This window comes from Mya arenaria, chromosome 2 (assembly GCF_026914265.1).
Source record: "Mya arenaria isolate MELC-2E11 chromosome 2, ASM2691426v1".
In the NCBI taxonomy this organism is placed as follows: Eukaryota; Metazoa; Mollusca; class Bivalvia; order Myida; family Myidae; genus Mya; species Mya arenaria.
This window is the reverse complement of record NC_069123.1, coordinates 67,447,683-67,459,960: the sequence shown is the minus strand read 5'-3', so window position 1 is coordinate 67,459,960 and position 12,278 is coordinate 67,447,683.

Below are 12,278 nucleotides of genomic sequence, written 5' to 3'. Positions count from 1 at the left end.
GTAAACAACCAAGGTGCTTTATGAAACATTTCGTTTAGTAGAAACCTTGGAGATAGTTACCATTATACCTTATATGTATATATTGAAGTACCTCACGTTGACAATGTTGTATCAACGTTACCGCTAACGTTGTTTTCTCGTTATGCAGTGAAAGGTTGTGAGTATGGCGTGTTCTTAACGTTTTGACAACGCTACTTGTGCAACCAATATACAACCTTCATAAAATGTTATCATGCATGGTTGTCTCAACGTAGTGGCAACGTTACCGCCAATGTTGTCTTGGCGTTATGGATTTTAAATATATATCGTGTATTACCGGTCCGGATTGAAAACACCGACAGAGGGCACATGCCTATACCGGTAACGAGGCTTGCCGATAGTGATTTAAGATAATTATTGGCGTCAAATAGTAGACCTCTGAACAAGTTTACTTGCAAACTGGACGTGTGCTGGAAAATCCGTCTTACATCCCATGTAAGATGAGTCACGCGCAAATTCGGGCCACTTCATAGTTCTGTTATTGTACGGTTTATGAAGAGAACATTTTAATACAAATATCATAAAAAAAACGTGAATTGTAGAGGAATTATTTGACGTCAATACACGATTTATTGTTAACTCTATTTCTTGCTCTACTAAACAAGTTTCAATTTTACTTACATCCTGCTTAACTGCTATAAAGTTTCATGTGAAAAAATACTGTAGTAAAGTTTATGAGAATTCTGGAGTTAATCTCTTTTGGTCTATCAATAATTCTTTAGATTTAGTTAATGATTTTGAAAATAGACGGTATAAAGTCTCAGTACTTAATACTTATGAATTTTCAACGCTCTATACATCTATTCCACAATCTTTAGTTACAAACAAATTGACTCCTCTTATCAAAAAAACTTTTGCGAGGGAGAAAACTACTTACATGGCAGTTAATGTTAAAAAGGCTTTTTTTTTACTAATGATCGCTCAGATAAACATATCTATTGGACATGCACAGATGTCATTGAAGTTTTAAATTTTGTACTCAATAATTCTTTTCTTAAATTTGGTAAATGTTTATATAAGCAAACTATTGGAATTCCAATGGGAGCCAATTATGCACCTTTACTTGCAGACCTCTTTTTATACTGCTATGAAAGTGAATATATGTTAAAATGATTTAAGTCTGGAGATCTAGCTCTTGTTGATAAATTCAATAGCACGTTTAGATATATTGATGATAAGTTTAGATAATCCTGTGTTTACAGATAACATTCATTCGATATACCCTTCACAATTGCAACTTAATAAATCTAATACATCCGTTTTAAAAGCATCCTATTTAGATTTGCAACTAGAAGTAAAGGAAGATATATTGAGCATCAATCTTTATGATAAACGTGATGGTTTTAGTTTTAAAATAATTAATTACCCTTCTTTAGATGGTGATGTTCCTATTTCACCATCGTATGGTGTTTTTATTGCACAGTTAATACGATTTGCTAGAATATGTACAGATGTAAAAAAATTCAGCTCTCGCAGTAAACTTATGACGCAAAAACTTCTAAAACAGGGTTTCCGATATTTTAAATTAAGGAAAACTTTCTCAAAATGTGTTTATGGTCATTATAATCTCATATCAAAGTACAATGGTAGTCTTAAATCGCTCATTGCTGATAGTATTGCTAATCCCGATTTTTATGGTGATGTTTTAAAGAAAATTCGTAAAATTAAAATGTTTCCAGCAGGTAGTTGGGCAGATAGACTTAATGAATTACTTGGATTTTATTTAAACCGTGGATATAAAGGCAATATTTTGAAGAGCACTTGCCTTCTTGTTTTTGAAGATGAATACCTGAAACAAAATATTGGGTTGAATATAGAACCCTTTCATAACTAAACTTTCAGTGCTTTGATTTTTATGAAGAATTTGCTAATTCATGTTATCTTTAAAACCGTTTTTGGCGGACACGTGTTGACTAACTCCGAGTGTTTTGGCTGTGACTTAAATTTCTTCAAATATTTTACGTTTTCAAATCATTTGGAAGGAGAGAATAGCATATACTAGTCGCTTTTATTTTTAATAATGTTTTTCTTTATTTGTTCCCAGTTTTAGTACAATGATGCTTTTTATTATGAAACTCTATGATCACACAGTTTTAAACCTTTTATGGCAGACTGTGTGTGATGTTGTTGGTTTCTAACGATGACTGCATCGTATCTTTGAAAAGTATTTGCATTAGGTGCTCTGAATTGTTTGCCTCCGTCTGCAGATAGAGTTGGGATCTCTAATCATTGAAGTACTTGGGGTTTACTTTTTCGTTTATTATTATTATTTGTTTTATTGATAAGTTTCCTCAAGTTAATGCATACTTTGATAAGATTTATCTTTTGCGTTTTATCTTTATTAAGAATTGTTGGGATAAGAGTGAGGTTTGTGCACATAAACTGGTTTAAACCCCCAGTAAATTTACATTTTACTGACCGTTCCAAGGCGGTACCTAACAATTCTTGATAAACATACCAATTATTTATATATATATATATATATATATATATATATATATATATATATATATATATATATATATATATATATAGTATTTATGCACTGTGCTGTTTGTAGAGTTGTGTGCTGTTCTATGTTTCTTGTCTGTGAATTTGTGTTCCATGTCTTTGGCGTTACCCATTGCCACCAAACCGGGTTTATGTTTAAACATTTTGCTACTGAGCATGTTTCTGTAGCTTTTTGCATATATATTGAACTTATTGAAATTACTACTCTATATGACGTCAGTATACAACATCCCACGCGCTTTTGGTGTGCAATGTAAGACAATGCGTTTTCTACGTATTTTTTCCCACAAAATGATCTTTAAGTTATGCAAGAACAATATCAATGAAGTTCCGGTCCGGATAGAAAAATCCGAGCCTTGTTACCGGCTTACGCGCGTGCCCTCGGGTCGGATTTTTCGATCCGGACCGGTAACACGTGATAGGTACTTATTCTCCCAACGTTAGAATGTGGAGTTTTCTGAACATCGCGACAACGATTTTTTGACATCCAATTCACAACCTTCATACAACGTTGTTACATGTGGGTGGTGGGGTGAACAAAATGAACAAAAAAAGTCTATAAAATCACATGATATTGCTGGTTTGGTAGATAGTATGAGTTTATGCTACTCTGATTCGGGAATGACGCTCATGTCCAAAACGCTCGAACGATACAACACTGCATTATTTAGAACGCTAGACTTGAATTATTTACTTTTCTTTCATCTAAAAAACATTCATAAAAAAGTAACGATGTATTATTCTAAATTAAGATTTGAAATCAAGAGTATATAGTCATATTTATTTATTTTTCTTAATTGGAAACTGCGTCTATCAAAAGGACAAGGACAACTCATAATAGTTATAAATTAATTTTAATATGCACTTACGTTGTCACAACGTTTTCACAACGTTATAGAATAACACGTTGTCACAACGTTTTCCCAATGTTATCCAATAACCTTATCATGACACAACCTTCACACAACGTTATTGGCGCCGCACTGAAGTGCGCGCCTATTATGGAATGGGAATTTATTTTAGTTAGTGGTAGGAGCGGTTTTTAAGTTGATTGACAGTCGGGTTTTACTGTTTTTTTATTATGATTAAAACATGCAAAAGGATGGCGATTGCATTGGTGTTAAAAATGCTATTTATGGTTGAATAGATTGTCTTCAATTTATCTTCAAAACATTATATCGGAAGAACGACAAATAAGTTTAATAACTGTTCCCGCTTCGTTTACGTTTTCCGATTGGTTACCTGTAATATCATGTGCCGCAAATGTAGACATTCGGAGGAGTTCCGAATGAAATGTAAAATGTGTGGACCAGTAATTATGGGAATGGGAATAATTATGTTTTATGTTGTTTTGTTATGTTTACTGCATTAATAAACCATGAGGTAAGCTGTTTTCTTTAATTTAATCGATATTGGAATTAAATGTTCACCTAACTTTATTTGTTAATGTGTTGAAGGTGACATTAGTACAATTTTATTACGATTGCCCCCGAGTTGTTCTATTTTTAGAACACTACACATATCCGGATGTTGCTATTTTTAGAACCAGAAGGTATTTCCCCGCTATTCATAGGTCAATAATGGAATTTCTACATCGTCGATTTATAGTTGGAAACTCGGTGAAGTTTTCTCATGAATATACGTTTAATATAAGTAAACACTTAAAGTGCACACTGACAGTTGATTACGATACATCTAACAATTTGAGTCATTACAGTAAAACATGGATTATAAGTGAATTATACGCGTAAGAGAAGATTTTCTGTCGAAAAAACTCATGTCAGCAATCAGCATGGAACTGCATCCTTGAGTAGTTGTGTACGTTTATGTGTTCAACGTTGAAGTTTTTTATTTATCTTTGGAATTCTTAAATCATTTTTATTTGCTAAATGTTAAGACAGCGTTTTAATATTTCTACATGTACTATAAATATACATGTTACATACATATTACATACTTTAAATCTACTTATAATGCACCAGTCAATTGTTACCACGCCCCCCCCCCCCAGGTCCGAGGAATAGCTGGGACTTTGACTTTCGGTCCAGCCAATCCCGGGTAAAATCCTCGTCCTGCGGGGACGAACTGATGGTCTAATCCTCGTCATATGCCCCCGTTCCCCAGGGAGCCTAGGTAAGGCATATTCCCTGCTATATTTTGCTCAAAGACAAAACCACCGCATTCACCCGGCACTGCGAGGCCACCTGAAAGGTAAAAACACAGCCCATTTCCCCGGCTATCCCCGGCATATCCCCAGACCTGGGGGCCCGTGGTTACAATTGACTGGTGCATTATGTACATGTTACATATTTTTAAATGTACTTATGCACATCATTTATGTATATGATATGAGTATGTAGTCCTTTATTTGATTGTTTAATCTTAGAAAAATATTAGACTTAAAAATACCCATTATTTAACTGCATATTTTCAAAATAAACCTGTATTAAAAGATGTACATGGTTTCGGGCTGGAAGCCACGACAGCTCGGACACAAGCGACATTCATTTGCTTGGTGTAGGTCTCGTTGAACGCCATACTGTTGTGAATCATTATCAACCATATGCACAACAACTACACATTTGTGCCTACCAACCCTTACTCTTGGCTAAAACGGATATTAGTGCAGAATGTATAATTAATACATGTGCATTTGTATTTTACGGTTGTAGTTTCTGTTGGTTGATAATCAAAAGTCTAATTTCTTTCAGGCAGGAAAATGACTGAATATTATTATTATTATATGAAGAATTCCAGCCTGCATTAAATACTTTGTTGGTTCATTGAGAGAGATTTGACATCCATGTCTATCCACAAGGCAGTCACATCTGATAGAGATGATGTGAGTATTTCATATAAAACATATTTAAGTTGTTGTTTGTTGTTTTATTAACTCATTGTATTCAATAATCCAGTGGTGGTGGTGGTGGTGATGATGAATTTTATTGATAAATCTAGTAATTTTCTTTATATTATATACATACATGTATGTATCAGCTTATTATTGTTGTTTTAAATAATGTTGAGAAATATTAAACTGTTTATATTTTATTTTGTATATGTATGGCAGTATTATATACAAATTAGTTAGAAAGTACTTTTTTCTTTTACAGCACTAAACATTCTAGATGGGTAAAGAACCTGAAGGGGCATGAAAACCAAATCAGCATTGACTCAGCATTGAGTAATTATCATCTGTGCACACACTACAAGTACAAACGCATGGGAACAAACCAAACTTCATATGTTGAAGAGTGAAGAATTATTGTGAAAAATTCTAAATGTTAGAATACCATTGACTAAATAAAACAAATAGACATCGATTACCAACAGAGACTGTTTACATGTTATAATATTAAAAAGACATTAGTTGAGAACTTTCACTCTGACATTTTTGGAGGGGTATTACCGCCTACTTAGTGTTCTTGTTTCTTTACATATTTTAATTTAAAAGTACATTCATTGTTTTTAAATCTGAATTCTGACTTAGTATCATAAGTAAAATTCATTTATTTGAATGATTACATTTTATGAATAAGTCCAATTAAGCTTTATCAATATTTACAAGAAAAAGGTTGATTTTTAAGCATTTTATTAGTTATAAAAATGTATAGTTACATGACATTATGTATATTTTCTTCAAAACTGAACGGTAAACTATCATAAATTGTCTTTTAAATTGTTCATTAGACATCATAGAAAATATTTAAAATGAGTTCAGCAGGTTGTCTTATTATTAACTATTTTTTATGAATTTATAAAACTGCTATATATTTTCAAACATCGAAATACTGCTCTGTTCCGAAGACTCACAAGATCAATCAAAATGATTTTTTTCCATGTGTATCAATAGTATGTTTGGTTGAACTTAATTTTTCTGTTCACTGAAGTTTATTTTACCAGAAACTGTTGTGTTTATTTCATAATCTCTGATAATGTGAAAAAAATCAAATATAGACAAAATATTTTTAATTCACGGTAAAAAATCTTCAAAATTTGGATAAAAGGCCCATAGTGTACCATGATAATAACTATGTAGTCGGTAAAAGCTTTATAAAAGTGTGTATTACTTATACCTTGATTCAGTTTAAATAATAATAACCTTTAATGATTTGTGTTTTCATATAGATTTCCTGTTATATTGAGCTTTGTCAATTTTTGTTGTTGTTTTGTATTATATACAATTACTACTTCTATTTCCTAACTTTTGTCTCATTTGTCAAATTGAATTGTTACATATTTAAGTGAAAAAAACACACACACTATTTTTAAAGATGCACTCTTCCTCCCAAATAAGACTTATCACAATTAATATTATTCTATTATTGTTTTGATTTTTTTTAAAAATGGGTTGATAGATGTCAACAACAATGTTTTTAATGAAGGATCTTGAGTTCAATTTGCTAATAAGAATGAACATAAAACATGGTATTTCTGCCTTGTGATACTATAGTAGACCACAGTAAATCTTTAAGCAATCACCAATCATTTAATATTTGTCATGCTTTCTGCTATTATAAACAGGGTCACAAGCTTGTTATCAGTAAACAATATTTCAGTAAATGCATTATTTAGTAAGTAGTTATTGTTTTATCATTCAATTTGATGTGTGTTATAAATACAATTATATGTATTGATTTCAAATAAGAGTTTCACTTTAAAGATGCTCATTTAAAGATAATGAACAGACACACAAAAACTAGACACATTTGATACTAATTATATGAATGATTATTGTTTAGGTGACCTCTGATTTGTTTTGGAGATATTCATAAATGGGTGTTATTCTTTATTGTCTTCAGTTTCTTATACATTTAAGGATTTTTATAATTGCTTTTCTGGTATATATTATATTACAATGTAATTTAATTCAAATGAAAACACACTGTAAACTAGACACATTAGATACTAATGATATAAATGATTATTGTTTACATGTACTCTGATTTGTTATGAAGATATTCATAAAGAGGTGTTCTTCATGTTATTATACATTTTGGACTTGATTTAGTATTGCTTTTCTGGTCTGTATTTATTTAATGCACAAAGAAAGTATTTTTAGTGTTCAGTATCACTTTCACACATTGTTTACTATTATTTTTTGCATATTTGGCCTATTTATGCTTATATGTGCATTGTTGTATTTCAAAACCTTTGTGAAAAATAGAAACAGTATTATTTCTTTCATACATAGTCTGATACATATTCAGTTTGAATGCGTTATTTTGATCATATTTGAAAAATTTGCCATTGTCCCATTAGACACATGCTGTTTTTGTGTTAATATCAACTAAAAACATCCATTTTCAACTCTTCTTTACTATGTAAATGAAGAAGTAAACATTATAACTCCATTGACCAGATTTTTATGCAATTTTACATTACATTTTAGTATTATTAAACAGCTAAAAGCAAGGCATGTTATGTTATAAATGCATTTCATCTAGTAAACAATGTTCACTTTTTATATAACTGTAATTTATATAAATTATGTTCTATTTATGTTTGCAACTTTCAGACGAAATGATAATGTTTATTAAAGTACTACACAAATTGTTAAATTGTTATTTCATATCACTTCTTCATGATGAATGAGGCAACTTATTCTTCCCTACAAGTTGTCATTCCAGCATGGTGACGTTGCCCCCTCCCCTATATGATTAGAACTGCAGTGTACATGAACAATAACTCTATTTCAGCGTATTACAAGAGTTAATCCCTTTGTATCTTTTCCTGTCCGGAGCATAACTAGAAAACTACTTTTTTTTTAATTTCATTAAACATAATTCAATGGTATTTAGCACAACGAGAGGAAGTGCAGTGCACAATGACTATAGCTGTTTTAAGCTAATTACATAATTATTGCCCTTTGTCGCTTTTTCTTGACCAGAGCATTACTTTAAAACTACTTATGGTACTGAAATAAAACTTGGTATATGGGTAGGTGGCAATGACAAAAAGTACAGTACACAAGCACCCTAATTCTGTCGTGTTCATTAATGTACCCCACCCCTAATGAAATGTTCAACTTGAAACTCCTCAATTTCAATGCTTTTGCCTATGTTGTCAAGCAGAATACTACAAATATTTCGAGAATTTCATAGATGAGGTTCAATGCACCATAATATGCTTGTTGGCCTTGACATTCCTTGTTTTTCAACATATAACAAATGCATAAACTATTAAACGGCGCCCTTTGATGCTTTGCATCAATGGTCTTTCTTCTACTTACTTTAAGTGTTTGCTGGGCACAACCATAAACCCGCAGGAGAAAGTTCTTCACTGCCAACTGTCCCAATCAGAGATGGTCTGAACAAGACTGAACGGATATCTTTACAAAATATGTCAAAGTGTTGAGTGTTGAAGACGGATATAACTTGATAAAATTAACTATTCAACGTGTTGAAAACAAACATATTCCCATGAAAAGGTCTAAAACCCTGTTATTAGAAAAAAAAAATTGATTGATATAAATTTTCTGCACAGAGCTTGGAAATCACATATACATACAAAAATTGAAGAAAGTTACCAAACATTTTAATCTGCCATAAATCAATGTATTTAAGTACTACATAAAGTTAAAAGCAAATTTGAGAAAGAAATTACGGAAATCATGAAAAGCAGCTCTAAAAAGTTTAGGTCTTACATAAACACAACGACTTAAATGAGACATGGCCTCAGCGATTTGAAAACGTCTGATGAGTATATTATTTAGAACAGTAAGAAGACAAATGTAGCTTATATCTTTTTTGAGTCAGTTTTTGTAGATGAACCACTTTGACCATAACACAATGTTTACACTGAATATCAAGGCGTTACATAACCACAGGTGTTAATAGATACAAGTTTCATTGAACACTGTTTGACGCACCTAATGTTTACAAGTCAATGAGAAGATTGATACGCCCTAATTTACTGGACTAACTGAACCACTACAAATGGTCATAAACAAGTCAAAGGAATAGTACCGAAAATATGGAAAAAAGCAAACATCACTGCAATACATAAAAACAAGAGCTAAAAAAATATCTCTCAAACTATCGCCCGATAAACCATTCCACCCTTGAAAGATATGAGAAAAAGGCTTTAAGAAATGCATAAATGAAGCATATATGCAAGATAGTGACCTATTCTCAAATTGTCAATATTGATTTAGAAATAAAAAATGTGTTAAACAGTTACTGGATGTTATTGATAGACGGACAAAAGCCATAGACCAAAATACACAAGTGCATGTTACATACATGTATCTTAGAAATTAATTATTACATGGCGTTTGATCTTTCATCCCGAATTGAGACACAAATTGCGACTGTCCGAAAATACAAATGTCTCAAAATTATCTTTCGCTAAAGAAATACATAATTTCAGAGGTTTATTCCACTTTCGTAAAAAGCTTGGATAATAAAATTTCGACACTCTGTTGAGATAATGGAAAGCCTCAGACCCAATGGTACTTCTAGTCCGAAAACGACAAAGCTCTAGGTTTTTTCTGTTGGAATCAGCATAAGATCACAATGTACGAGATCTGGTGAGCATGGTGGGGGAGTAGCAGCACAGACGGAATGTGTCCCATAGGAACTAGGCTACACCAGAACATGCATGTGTATGATCGTTAACTTGGACACGTTCTTTTCCACACAATCAAAGACCTAGGCAGAAAGATAATACTGCTCAGACACATATCCCTAACCGACCCGACCGCCATCATCGATCTAAAGAAATGGTTATTTAAGGGTTGGGTTTCTGCTTGTTAAATGTTTAATCCCATCCTAATTGTGTGATGGCGTTGGATAATTGTGTGATGGCGTTGGAAAATTGTGTGAAGTATGAATTTCTTTCAATGAACAGTATTGGAGTTATAAGCGAAAATGCAAAGTTTTCCCAAAATTTTAACCAAACTTTCTAGTCGATCAACGGCCACAATTTGTATTAATGATTCCATGGAGTTATGTAACCTAATTGCGTGATATGAAGTGAATTAAATGAAGGGAATAGCAGTAATTAATGAAAATCCCAACTTGCCCTTCCACTTTAACCTGACACAATGTGCCCTAAAACGTTAAGTTCCCAAGTCAATCAGGAGACATCATTTGTATAACGGGTGATATGGAGTTATGTAACCTAAGTTTGTGGTGGTCCTGAAAAATCTGTGTGAAGTATGAAGTAAATTGAATGAACAATATTTGAATATAAGTAAAAATGCCAGCTTACACTAAAACATTACCCGAACGCCGACGCCTGAGCGAGTATTCTAGCACACCGGATAGGCATTTCCGGTAAATTCAGCCGTGCTGGAAATCTCCATCTGGCATCCCCCCATGCCAGATGAGTCACGCGCTGTGACGTAATACTTTCAATTTCTTTTATTAAACACTTTATGTAACCATACTTATGAGATTTCAATAGATGAGTTCCATTAACATTAACTTTACAAAAATATTTCTTAAAAACAAAACAAAATAACCCTTAAAAGACGTGCGAAGGAACTTATTGATGTATGCAGTGAATACAAATTACTGCGCGTCATGACGTCAGTAAACATCATCGCACGCGCTTTTTGGTGAAATGTACAAAAACGCGCTTTCTTATGTATTTTCTTCACAAAAAAATGTAATTTAAGGTATGCTAGAAAAAATATATATCATGTGTGTCCGTTCCGGATAGAATCAAAGTGCTGAAAGCACTGATGGACTAGGGCCTCATTCAGGGGAATGTTGACAACCATGTTCTAAGCATTGAAAAAATCGGCTCATATCACAAGGGGTCACTGTTTAATTGGGCTAGCTTAAACTTTAGACTAAAACTGCTTGCAAGCTGCAAAGGAAATTTGAAAAATCTAGTTAAGTGTGTGTAGAGTGAGGGGGGGGGGGGCTAAAGCGTTAAATCAGATAAAGTCATAGTTCTTTTGAATTTCCCAAAGTCGTTAAATCAGACTTGTACAAATTAATTTACGTGGTTGGCACACATACTTCTTTAATTTGATCAATTCCTTTTAATCAAAGGACTGTTATTGCAGTTTCAGAGAAGATGTTCAATGATGTAATTATATACTATATAGAAAATCTGTCGCCTCTTTTTTAGGGGAACTTTAAACCACAGAGCCATACTTTAAACAATCTTTGTAAAAGACATCTACATTGTACACCTATGTCATACTGCATACACAATGCTATTAGGAAGTAGTTTTTTATTTAAAAAGTGAATAATTATTTTCTCCCTCTTAATTTGTGCTTGGTATCAATTCAAATAACATGTTTCCATGATAACTTAGTGCTGTTGATAAATATTAGGCACTGCCTTTTGTCTAATGCTATTCATATAACTGCTGCAGACTTTTGTACATAGCAAAGCAAGTTGAGTAGACTAAGATGAGATGAATATCGTTTTTAAAGTATGAAATATTGAAATGTCTTTTAAATACTTTGACCATCAAATTTCATAACATGGTATCAGCAGTTCATCACACTGCTAGTGAGAATGGAATTCCAAACATAATTTTATTCTTTATTTTATACCCATCATCAATACACATGCAATACATATCACAAAATACTTTAACCCATATTCCGCTCCAGTGCAATACGGCCATATACCACTCTTGTGACGTCGGTACCCCGCTCTTCTATCTGCTGTTGTAGAACCGAGCGTTCACGACGTAAAGCATCCAGAGAGTCGTAAGAGGTCTCCTTCTTCGGAGTCAAATTCACAAGCTCCTCTTGTATTTC